At 41.7% G+C, this 12,900-nt stretch overlaps 1 protein-coding gene across 13 annotated transcripts in view; it reads left to right on the top strand.

Annotated features, from left to right (window-relative positions):
• BACH2 (BTB domain and CNC homolog 2) overlaps positions 1-12,900 on the top strand; it is a 362,273-nt gene that overhangs the window by 209,765 nt on the left and 139,608 nt on the right. Inside the window, exon 1 of one of the 13 annotated variants that reach the window (XM_047732100.1) lies at positions 1,137-1,761. The exons of the other annotated variants lie outside the window; for them this stretch is intronic. The gene's annotated coding sequence lies outside the window, so the exon portion shown is untranslated. Of the gene's footprint in view, positions 1-1,136; positions 1,762-12,900 lie in introns of those variants that run through there. 13 annotated transcript variants of the gene reach the window in all.

Genomic DNA, 12,900 nt, shown 5'->3' with positions numbered 1-12,900 from the left:
TGATGGTAACAAAATGTGATTCAAATATATCCTTTCTTGTGCTATGAACCAGAGTTTTCCTTCAACTTTGTATCCTTAATCCCCCTTCAAAGAAACTTCTCTTCAGATTCTTCTGGTATAGTGTGATAACTCCTGGGATTGTGTTGGTAACTCTGTGCTTCCCTTTGGAGAATGCTAGGACTATTTTTGTTTTTTGGGTTGTTTTTTTTTTTTTTAATTATTTAGTTATTTGACACAGAGATTGAGAGGGAACACAGCATGGGAAGAGGGAGAAGAAGGTTCCCTGCTGAAGGGGGAACCTGTTGTAGGTCTCGATCCCAGGACCCTGGTATTATGAGTGGAGCAGAAGGCAGACCTTTAAACTGACTGAGCCACCCAGCTGACCCGAGAATGCTAAGGCTTTGGATCAGGATGAATCCTAATATGTAGCCAAGGTTAGGAAGGACTTTGAGCACTGAAAGAAAACCCTGATTTAAAAAAAAAAAATTAAGGGATTATTAAAAGATTCATCTGAGAAATAGTGTAGGAATGTTATCTGCAAGTCTTTTGTCAACAGAAACACTACATCAAAAACTAATGATGGGGAGGCTATGTGCTATGGTGAGTGCTGTGAAGTGTGTAAAGTTGGCGATTCACAGACCTGGACCCCTGGGGCTAATAATACATTGTATGTTTATAAAAAAAATTAAAAAGTTTAAAAAAAAACTAATGATGTACTATACAGTGGCTAACTGAACATAATTTTTTAAAAAAGGGTAGGAAGTCTATAATGAGCAGCTGCTAGAATAGATTTTATTTTAAAAGATTAATCTATATTTGGCATGGGTATGACTAGGTCTTCTCCCCTGTGTCAGACTGAAGTTCTTTGAAAGCAGATTCTTCTAGCTTCTTCTCTCTGCATCCCTTCCCATCCTTTGTGCCCTTGTTTATAATCAGAACTCAGTAGGTACTGAATTAATATTTCTGTGTCTCTTAAGTGACAGATGAATGAACGTGCTCAATAAATGCAGGTACTACGTTTGCCTTCTTGCTACAGAAGTCAAAGGGTGTTTTGATAAAAATCCGTGATTGTTAAATGCTCAGGTTGGTTGGCTCCAGGTGTGGGGAAGTGGTATACAGGCCTTTGATCCTCCCTAGGAGAAGGAGATGCTAATGTGGATAATAAGAATTTGCTACTTTGTCTTCAGTTTCGGTTTGACCGCCTCGCTTCACTGAGTCACAGCTCTCACTCTCCGGGGACGAGCATGTCATTTAAGCCTGAGACTGTCCCTTGGACTGTTTATGACATTGTACCTGAATTTCCCGCTACATGAACAGCCAGCGTTTGTCATAAAACTTCAAGAACACGTTAAAAGTTATTTGGTTTGTAGTTGACATTGAGATTAACTTTCTCTAACCTAAACCAGTGAAAACCAAAATGCTCCTCACCACATAAAAGTTTTGCTTTCGCTGTGTTCAGACCCCTCCCACCTCCTCAGAGCACAGTCATTTGGAGGCTAGTTTGGGGGCGGTGTGGTTGTATCTCAGTGGTGTATGACCCACTTTTTCGTAACACTTAATTACCCGTGTTTTTACAGCACTAGTCAGACGGTCTGACGAGAGTGGACTCTAACCCAAAAAAGGTTTTCTGATACACCTCACCAGGGCTGTTCTAGTACCGTGTGTTATCGGAAGAAGGTGTTAGCTGCGCAGGGCGTGTGTTAGCTACCAGAGGATGACAGAACATTTCCTCTAGTTTCTGGATAATGAGCAAGCACACAGGTAAAGAAAGACGCCTTTCTCAGAGTTGCCTCCTTTTGTGTCTTAATTATTTTGTTGAGCTGACTTTTAAATATTGATCACTACCTGCCTGTGTTTGCTGTTGGGTCTGCAGAGGGTTGGGAAGAACAAGCATTTTAATTGCTCCCCTGGGATCTTAATACTTTAACTTTTCACTAAAAGCCTAAAGAGATGGTAGATCAACAGTAGGTTCTCATCTCTATCCTCTCTGTGCACCTAGAAAACGTCCTCTTCATCACTGTGTTTTTCTGGTTCGCTCTCAAAGTGTCTGTCTTAGCATCAGCTGCTTGGTGGGCTGCCGGCCATGTGGTGGGGACTGTGGACGGAGCGGACGGGGAGGAGGCTGCACGGGAGGGAAGGGGGATGGCAGGAGGCTCCTGTGCCTTGGTGCGCATTGTCCCACCGCAAACTAAAAGCAGATTTAGGGCAAGTGATACTGACCCAACTTGGGTGAAATCATTTCCAACCATCTGCTCCGTCTTAGAAATGCTTCTGCTTCTGCTAATCCCTTTGGTTCATTTGAAGAACTTTTAAAACGCTGTCATTGTTTCAAAACAAAATGTGGTAGGTATCATCTCCCTGTATGTACAGAAACGTCTGCGGGTGCATTTTCTTGCTGAAAGTTGGCTGACATGCGGCTCGCGGCAGGGAGGTGCCCGCGCCTGGCGGGTCACGCTCGCCTGTGCGCTGAAGGACGTACCAGCGGCGGAGTCTTGGAAAATGCCTGTAGATTAAGTCAACGTTGTTTTCCCTGAAAGTCCTGATACAGAAAAAGAGTGAAAGTACCAACACTAACTGGAAAAAATGTCACTCATTTTAGCCTCTTTGCATCCCTTGTTAGGACAAACCCTGGGTTGGGTTTTTTGTACATTTGTGAACTTGGGCGGTAGGTGGAGCAGTGTGGGTGGCCCAGAAAAAGTAGCGGTTAGAATAAGATTTTCCATTTATTGCCCTTTGTGCATGGCTAAAAATAAGATTCATACAAATCAGAATATGTAGTGCAAGCACAATCACTCTGTTAATTCTGATGACTGGCTTGCCCACATCTTTGCATCTGTCTGGTAAGTGGTGCATTGGGAAATAAATGTGACTCTGTTTAAGCAGCAAGAGGTGGCCGGGTTTTTGCGCTGTTTGTCTGCATGTGCTAGTTTATCAACATTTTCCCCTTCCGAAGGAAGAAAGACACGACTCATACATAAACAAATTGTCGATGGAAGGTTGAAAGAAGATGTGATAGAATCTTCAGATCTTTTTTTTTTTAAAAAGTAATTGCCTTGTTTGAAATGCTGTTTTAAAGCATCCATCTTTTTGACTCATTGTTAGAAAGTTGTTTCTTGAAGACTCGTAGAACAGCAAGGGAAGGGGCTCTTAGTGGTGTTGCCAAGAGATTAGCCATGTCTTCTGTGTGGGGACTCATGGGCTGGTGGGGAAAGGGGACAAGGATGAGGGAGGGCATGCCTGTCCTGGAATGCCCTCCGTGGACATAGATGTTGGGGGGTGGGGCAGTTAACCAAGTAAAAACTCCCCTTCCTCTGACTGCTGAGTCTACTGCAACCACAGTAAGTGATAACATGCCAGTTTGTGGCTAGAAGAAACACCAAAGAGAGGTGGCGTCAGCGTTCACAGGGAAATTTGGACCTTCGTGATCCCAGTGATGGTGCTGTCCCCATTCCACTGGCTGAGTGGCTGTGGCATTTCCAAAGAATGAGAATGTCTGCAAGTGTTCTGAGCCTTTCAGGTTGATGTAATTTGTGAAATGAGATGAGTCAGGAGGACAGTCATTCCAGAAGCCTCTGGAAATTGAAGACTGTAAATCACATTCCTCATTGGTTTCTCCAACCAAGGCAGATAGGAAAGCATGGTGGTTGAAGCAAGGCAAGAGCTTTGGGAGAAGGAGGACTTGGGACCAAATCTGAGCTTAGCTGTGGGCTGACCTTGATCTGTTTACTTAATCTTTTATTTGAAAATGGGAACAGGGATAGCACCTACCTCAGAGGTTGGTTGTGGGGATTAAATGAAATAACGTAGATGAAGCACAAAGCCAGCACTTAACAAAACGATGGGATTGTTACTCTGATCTGTGCTTTTGTAACATAGGAATGTGTTGGAGATTTTTAGGGCATTTGGGGTTCCCCCTGTATGCTTGGGGTGTGAATTTTGGAATTAAATGGACACACAATCAGCCTCCTGTTCATTGTTTCTCAATCAGAAAGCGACAAGTCATTTACGGAGTAGTTTTGTTCCTCATAGGGTTACTGATGCCATCTGGGGGGTATTTCTTTATTTTGCCATTAAGCCAGCACAACGTAAGCCTCTCTTTCCTTTAAGATCAGTACGGTGTTGGGCACATTTAGTTATTTTTACCTTCTTGCTATGTTTTTTATTTAAACATGGATATTTCGGTTCTAACATCTGTGCATGTTAATTGTAGTACCTGCTGATATACATTCTGAAAGAGAGAGCACTAATGGTGTAATCAAGTACAATTTTAAATATTTCAGGTAGAAATGGGCAAAACTTCAGGAGCAATTAGTTTCCATGGTGGTGTAATTCCCTACAGAAAACATTGCATCTGTTACAATTCTGGTTACCAGTCAGTCCTAGAGATGACCAGATACTGACAGGCAGAAAACAATTACTGTTGCTTCTTTTAGTTTTTATTCTTTTTAAAAAATTGTTTGCTGTTTAATTTCATGTATACCTGCCCTTCTAAGGGCACCAAATTTTGTCCACCAAATTTTTCCATTTAAAAAAAATAAACATATGGACGCCTGGGTGGCGCAGTTGATTAAGTGTCTGCCTTTGGCTTAGGTCATGATCCCAGGGTCCTGGGATTGAGTCCTGCATTGGGCTCCTTGCTCAGCAGGGAGCCTGCTTCTCCCTCTGCCTGCTCTGCCTGCAGCTCCCCCTGTTTGCGTGTGCACGCTCTCTCTAAAAATATATAAATAAAATCTTTTTTTAAAGAAAAGTAAATATAGGGATACTGCATGGCTCAGCCGTTTAAGTGTCTCACTCTTGATCTCAGCTCAGATCTTCAGGGCTGTGATTCAAGCCCCACATTGGGCTCCACACTGAGCATGGAGCCTATTTAAATAAATAAAAATATTTGGGGCACCTGGTTGGTTCATTTGGTAATGCATACAACTCTTGATCTCAGAGTTGTGAGTTCAAGCCCCAAGCCGGGTGTAGAGCTTGCTTAAAAAAAAAAAAAGGAAAATGTAAAATATTTTATTTTCATGATAAGGTCATAATTGATAGGCATCACTTAGTTTCTTTGGTTAACCTTTATTATTAGATGCTAAGGGTTCACATCAGACCCTTCCTTCAGTCTCCTCCATGACCTTTCTCGGATACAGTGTTTTCATTTATCAAATTAAAAAAGAAATTACGACTGCAACTTGACTTTGCCTCACCTGGGACCTGACAAGAAGTGATAAATGAGATCAATAAGCTAAGGAATTAAAACATGGGAGTGATAGAAAACAGTGAAGGCTTAGTTTTACCAATTGATATATTTTGCTAGTTTTTTGTTTGTTTGTTTTAATTTCTCTCCTTTTTTTTTTTTTCATGGTCTGTCCTATCTGCTGACAGATACAACTTCCGACTTATAACTTGTGTTTCAGCATCACCATTGGGGTTTCTGGGTTTTTAACGTTAGTACCCAACAGGCTGGAGTGGAGAGGTTTCTCAGGTCAAGTCCACCAGTAAGATCTGACTTTCATTAGAATGGTGCCCAGGTTCTTACTGTATATCCAGACAGTGCTGCTTTTTAGAATTTTTTCCGTTGAATGAAATGGAAGAATGCTTTTTAGACAGAGCAAATCATTTGAGGTAACTAACAAAGTTCTTGGCATTATGGATATAGCTTTAGTCCCCTTTTATGGATATATAGTTTTAGTCCCCTCCCTGAACACAGACACCCCCCGTTATCTCTGCCTGCATTATTGTATTTTGCCATAGACTGGAGTCTGCAAAAACCGTAGGCAAAAGAAGGTGATGAATGAGGCTGTGGCTGTGATTTCCTCCCACACCTTCATAAGGAATGACAGAGACTCTGAAATCCATGCCATTGATACACTGTGTGCTGCTTCCAGGATAACAGCCAGTTTTAACCCATCCTTCATGTGCAGTTTGAGGGTACTGGCTGGGCCGAGCTCATTATTCCTCTGGTTGAATAATGTAAAGCATTTGCAGTGGAGATTTACTCTAATGATGTATTTTAAGTGCATGTCCGCATTGCTGGTTTAATGCACTCAGTCATGGAATGCTTTAGAGTTTATTGCTAATGGATGAATCCCCGGGAAAATCGGAATTTTCAATAAGATTGACATTTGGAGTGAGAAATATAAATCTAATGAGAGCATTTTAACCAAGGTTTGTAATTAAGGCTGAATGGAGTAAATTTGGACGCACACACTACAGAAGGGCACAGCAGAAGGTGAAATTTCACGCTCTGCCGTGAATGAGGGATGAAGGCTGCTGAATCAGTGTCAGGCCACGACACTAGGGAGTATAAATGACACTGTCACCAAGTGCTGCACAAGGTCCGAGGGGAATTCCACTCCAGTAAATTGCATTACTTAGACCCCGACGGCATTGTGTCGGAATGAGAGGAGGGAAGAGAAAGCTGTCAGCACCAAGTGGAAGATATTACAGTGGGATCAGCTGCAGGGATGGAAATCACTGGTTCCCCTTCCAGCTGGATATCTTGTATTCTCCTTTGCTAGTTAGTTCACAGAAGTTACAAATGCACACCTGTAAAAGCGCATCGTGTCGACGTGGGGTATAGGGTATGTGGTCATTCGAAAGGGAATAAAAGTAAGTGGATCTGTATGAATTGGTTGGTGTGGGGATGTCTTTCTTGTTTGTAGCCCGGTGTATTAGATGTTTGGCACAGGCTGGCCCTTATTTTCTTTTCTGTTAGTGAGGATTCCACATACGTTATTAGGGTGCAACCATCATTCTCTCTGTCACATTGTTCCCTTTCAAACCCTGCTTTAATAAGAACATATGTTTCTTGAATCCTCTCTTAACACTTGTCTCCTCTCAGCACCTTTCCTTCCAAAGGGAAACAAATTGTACCGGTGCTTAGCATTTCGGTTTGTGAAAGAACTCAAAGTTAAGAACAGTTGATTCCTAGAGTGCAGTTTGGAACAAAAAACTATTTTTCCCCTCTATTTTCTTTTACCCCCCTGCAGTGAGGTGAGGCCACCCCTTTTGTGGTCCATCTGTCAGACTAGCTCTAGGGAAGTATTAGGAGAAGAGAATAAGAGCATTGGTTGCCCCACTGCCTTCTAAGTCACTGAAGATGTGCCAGTCACCTTTGTCTGGTTTGACCTCCAATGCCAGTTCTTGAAAAAGCCAATTCCAAGGGCTCTGGAATTAGCACGGTCACTTCTGAACCAGAAGTGACCTTCTCCATGGATATCCTTCTCCATGGATAGAGATTTGAAACAGCATCCTTTCTAGCTTTCTTATATATGTTGTATTTTGTCCTTAGGGAAATAAACCTGATAAGCATCTCTGATAATCTGTTAACAGGAAGAACACATACTATTCTGCAGAATGTGTCTGTAAGGCTTCCAGATGGTAGGTTTTAAGCAACCTTTCTGAAACAGGACACAAAGAGGTAACAGTGACAATAATATTATCTTGGATTTAACTTTTATTCTTTCTAAAATATACTCTGTCCATATCATCTGTATGCTTTAGTCTTTATTTTGTCGCTATAGTTACAGTCTTATCTTATTCATCCAAGCCTAAAACTTAGTAAAACCAAGATACTTGGAAAACTAGTTTTCAGGATGATAGGAAAAACCTAATTTAATGATAAAATGGTGTTATTTCTGTTTTTTGTAAGGCACCATCACCTTAAAAAAATCTTGGTTGAAGGGAGCACCTGGGTGGCTCAGTCAGTTAAGTGTCCGACTCTTGATTTCAGCTCCAGTCTTGATCTCAGGGTTGCGAGTTCGAGCTCCACATTGAGCCCAGCATGGAGCCCACTCTCAAAAAATGTTAGTTGACGATCCTAAAATAATAACTCACTGTAGAAGCATGATATAAAATGTCTTAGTGCCATGTGCCGTCCTCGGCATGCAGACTGTGCTTATAGACTTTGCTTTATTTACTAAAGCTGTATAAAAGTCTAGGACTCTTTGCTGTATGGGAAATGAGAGTCTCTCCCTAAATAAACTCACCAGAGTTTTTTTTTTTTTCCTTTTTTCTTAACTTTATTTTGATGGTAGTATGTGCCTTGTATCTTGTATTTTCTCTTTATCCATGACATCAATTGGGAAATCACAAGTGTTTTGCTGTTTGCCATGGTAGTACACATGCAACATATTTCTTTGTCCTGGCCTCTTGATGCAGCATCCTGTCAAAGTACATCTTTGGGTTTTTCTGAATTTAACCTGATGGGAGAAATTTAACAGCACCTCGAATGGAACTGGTTTAGATACTCCTCCGCTCTGTAGAGGATCCTGGTTCCTGCCTTCCTACCTGTGTCTGACTGTATTCTCTTCTTGTTCTTACATTAAAATTGGAAAGGGAGAAAGGGGCTGCTCCTTAGGAGATATCTGTCTGTAGAGAATTGTGAGTACTCATTCAGAAGCTATTCTGAGTTCTGAGAAATATAATGAACTTGAGCTTTGAGTCCTGCTGAATCCCCCATTAACGATCCCACCATCATCACTACCTCTCCACCTGATTATGTTTTCCCAAAGACAACTGATATTTTCCCTAATATTCTGAATGGAGTGTCTTCCCAGTGAAACACATCTTGGAAGTAATTGGATCTGGTTGCCCAGCAGGCCTGCCTCTTTAACAGTTTATCGGGTGATTCTCAATTGTCCTTGTAAGTGCTTCTGTTTTACATTACCTTGAAGCCTGCTCTATGGAAGAAACTTTCCTGTGGACCTTGATTTACTCACCAGAAGTCGACCCATTAACATTAGCGCTTCACTTACGTTATCGTTATGTGTTTCCAAATGACAACCTCTGCCACACACTGCCCTGTTCCCCTGAGTTCCCAGTGCTGCAGAAAAAGAGACTTTTGTTCTGACTTGATGAGGAAAAAAAATGCAAACAACAACACCAGCCCCACCACCAGAGATCCTATAAAGACATGTTCAAATGAACAATAAGGTCGTTTGTTCACAAATGACATAAGGATATAAGAATTTAAACAATAAGACCCCTTGTGAAATGTGGCAAATATGCACCACAAACGTTGTGAAGTTCTCTGTCTCATGGAAGGCAGTTTTTACACGGGCTTCAAAAAAACCCATTAACGTATAAACCACCCTTTAAAAAAAGAAATGAAATCACTTGTCTTGCTACAACATTAAAGCAGTTTCTGTTCTAAGGAAAGCTAAAATGCATTCATTTATATAAAGTACATGCACTATAATTTGTAAAAAAAAAAAAAAAAATACAGTACTCTATTAGGAAATGCAGTGCCTCTTCCCTCCTTCACCTGAATAGGGAAATCCATCATTTTGCCAAGATCCTTCTTCCTTTGAATAGTATTTGTTTCTTCAAAATGAAAAAAAAAAATTCCTTTAAATCACTTAGATTCCAGATGAAGTTTTAAGGCTTGATAACAATTCTCTAAATCCTTTGACACTGGCGAATCATGAAGAGGGAATAAGCCTGTTTTAAAGGGAAATTTTAATTGAATTTACTTTTATTTGAACCTATCCTTCTCCGCTTTGAGCCTCAAAGGGAGGTTTGTTATATTTGCAAACCCCAGCAGGACGATGGCAGAAAAATGCAGAGATCTCCTTGTCAGCTTGGATCGGGGTCTCTGACAGTGCCCAGAATTGTTCTTATATTGATGATTCCGATGTTTAAAATGTGACCTTCCGGGATAAGGGAGAAGGGAGGTGCACGATTTCACTGGCCAAAGGTGTTCCATTGAGCTGGCTTACTATTATTATACTGTAAAGACTTTCAAGTATTTGCAAATGGATATATATACAGCATCCTTGCAAAATCCTCTTAATTGAAGAAATGTTTCATCTCTATCTCTGTTGACAGAAAAGATTGCCTACTGATAATTGCTTTGCTTAAGTGTCTGATAATATGCCAGGAATGAGAGCATTCTGTGTTAGGTCATCTTTAATTATGCATGTACCACCTGTCAGCTCTAAATCAGCACCAGATTAGATTCTCATGAAGTCGGTACCGGGAGGGTTGGGGGAAGCTGAGGTGATCTCTTTTAGAAATAACAGAAATAGATAATAGTAAACATGGCTTATAACCTGCAGATTTTTTTTTTTTTAGGGAACCTCATCTTCATTGTTCTGGACCAGGAATAAGCTATTAGTACATCTGAGAAATGTTTGAAAGCTTGCCCAAGCTACCTCAAGTAAAGATAAATCACTGTGAGAGAAGATGGTAGTCCCATCTGTTGCATTTCCTTTTTGCTCCTTCTCGTCATTGTAAATGAGCCAGGGAAAAGCTCAGAAACATTTTTTATAAGCTATGTGAGGACAGGAAATATGTTAACGATGTTAGATTTCATACATTTCGGGGGTTTTTTCAGTAGATTGTTGGCTTTTTTTAGAAGGACAAATGTGGGTTGGAAATAATGCTTGTTACCCTCTGTCAGCTTTTGATAGTTTTATTCTCACTTTTCAGGGTTGTTTGGGACTTTCTGGTGGGATGTTTAGGGTTCTTTACGAAAGGTTCTGTTCTCTCTTCTATCCTTTGATATTTTGGATTCGTGAGAGGTGTTTCTCTTTGTTCACCTGTCAGAGGTTTCGGGGAAGCCTTGAGTTGTCATGCACTTTCAGAGGAGGGGGTCGGATGACCGAGAGCCTGCAGGCAGGGAAGGAACAAGCAGAAGGAAATGACAGGTGGATGAGTTACCACATCTTGAGTTTCTTGAATTCCCCTGCCAAGGTGAGGTTCCTAGCCTGTCTGCTTTCCAGACTGAGAAAACAGCCTTGGTAAGAGTTTGGCCTTAGAAACAGGAATTTAGAGATCCTTAAATGCCTTATTTCGAACACTGCTGGCTGGAGGCAGTGAAGCAAACAACAGGTCAGCCGATAAAGGGGCAAAGACCTCTGACGCCTGTGAAATCCTTCCCGAGCGCCATGGTCTACCTCAGCGCTCTGAAGGAACGTTGGCCGCTTTTGAATTCTTGAGGCACCATTTGCTTTTCGACCCTATTCACGCAGTCCACTGAGGTGGAAGTACAGTCTCTGAAAAGAAGACCAGGCTCAGAATACTTACGACATTAACATTGCCAGTGCTTTGGCAATTTAACCCTCATTTAATACTTGCCGTGCCCAGGTATTCTAAGAAGAATGTTAGGCTCCATACGATGGATACTTCTTAAAACAGGAGAGTGTAGTTTATTCCAGGCCTTCCATGACAGAAAAGGACATCAGAGAAGGAAGCAAAGTCAGAGGAAAACTGAAGAAAAGAATCGAAGAGAGGAGACACGGGGAGGTGGGAGAGGGAAAGAGTCCCTCCATGTTCTGTCATGCCAGCTCACCTTTGCAAGATCTTTCCCCACCTACCTGGAAAGCTCTTCTGCTCTCTCCACCTGGCTGACTCTTGCTTTGAGTTGTTCAAGTATCATCTCTAAGTGCTTTTTTTCCTTTCAGGCTAAATTAGATGCCCGTCCTCTGTGATCCCACGGCACAGTGCCTGCTTCCTTCCCAGCACTTTACATGCCTTACTGCAAGAGCTTGTTTGCTTCTCCTGCTCCCCAACAAAGTGGTTGCTGGAAAAGCTAACATTATCCTAATTGTGACAGCAGAAGTCACATGCCCGGAGAAAGAAAGAGTAGTAATGATTTCATTGGATTCCACAGTACTTAGAGCACATTAACTGTATTTCAAATGATTTTAATAGTACATGAAGCAAGAGAAATAGACAAATTTGAGTATGGTTCGTGAATAGGATCAGGAATGGGAAGGCCTTCAGAGAGTGTGTCCTGTAACCAGCGTTTGAAGGAACTGTGGAGGGCTAGCCTGGAGAAGAGAATAAGAACGGGAGACACAACAGCTGTGCTTAGATAAAGGAAGGACTTTGTCTCTCTAGAAAAAGCAGAACCAAAAGGTAGAAGTTACAGAGAAAGAGATTTGGGTTCAGAACAATAATATCCTTGTGGCTAGACCTAGCTGGCAGTGGAACCAGTGACCCCATTTGGTAGTAATAAATCCCCCATTAGTGGAATGAGAATCATTGTGTTTTGGGACCATGTTTGGGAACTGCTATAAACAAGATTCCTGTGCCGTGTGGGAGCACAAACCAAATACCTTACCATTATGGTGTCTCCCTGTATCTCCCACCCCCTGTCCTTCTGGCAGCCATTTGTTTGTTCTCTGTATATCTGATTCTGCTTTTTGTTTGTTTGGTTTGTTTTGTTTTTTAGATTCCATACATGAGTGAAACTAGGTGGCATTTGTCTTTCTCAGTCTGACTTATTTCACTTAGCCTAATACTCTCTAGGTCCTTCCATGCTGTTGCAAATGACAAGATCACATCCTTTTTATGGCTGTGTAATATTCCATCTCTCTCTCTCTCTCTCTCTCTCTCTCTCTCTCTCACACACACACACACACACACACACATACGCACATACACACTACATCTTCCTTAACCATTCATCCTATCAGTAGATACTTAGGTTGCTTCTGTATCTTGGCTATTGTAAATAATGCTGCAGTAAACATAGGGATGCATATATCTCTTTGATGTTCTTTATTTCTTTGGGCAAATATCCAGTAGTTGAATTATTAGATCATCTGACCCTATGGTTATTTTTAAGACTCAGAGTCCCCATTTCATGTAGAGTCACAGTCAGGATGACCATACGTCAGCAGCCCAACCTCCACGTGGCACCTTGTTAATCCAGTGCTCAGCCCTCATAAGCTCACAATTTACAGGCTGAAACTGGGGATGGAGTACAGGGTGGGGAGCTGGTTACTTCCTCAGGAAGTTGTTATGGTGAAACAGAAGGAGCACTGGGTTGTGTCCCAGTTCACATGCATCCTAGCTTCTTGCTAGCTGTGTGAGTGTAAGTGACTCCCTCCAAGCCTCCAGTCTCCACATCTTGCCATGCAAAATAGAAATAATGTTCATTTCACAGAGTTGCCTTGAGGCTTA

This window comes from Lutra lutra, chromosome 6 (genome assembly GCF_902655055.1).
Source record: "Lutra lutra chromosome 6, mLutLut1.2, whole genome shotgun sequence".
Classification (NCBI taxonomy): Eukaryota; Metazoa; Chordata; class Mammalia; order Carnivora; family Mustelidae; genus Lutra; species Lutra lutra.
This window is presented reverse-complemented; position numbering and strand designations above follow the sequence as displayed.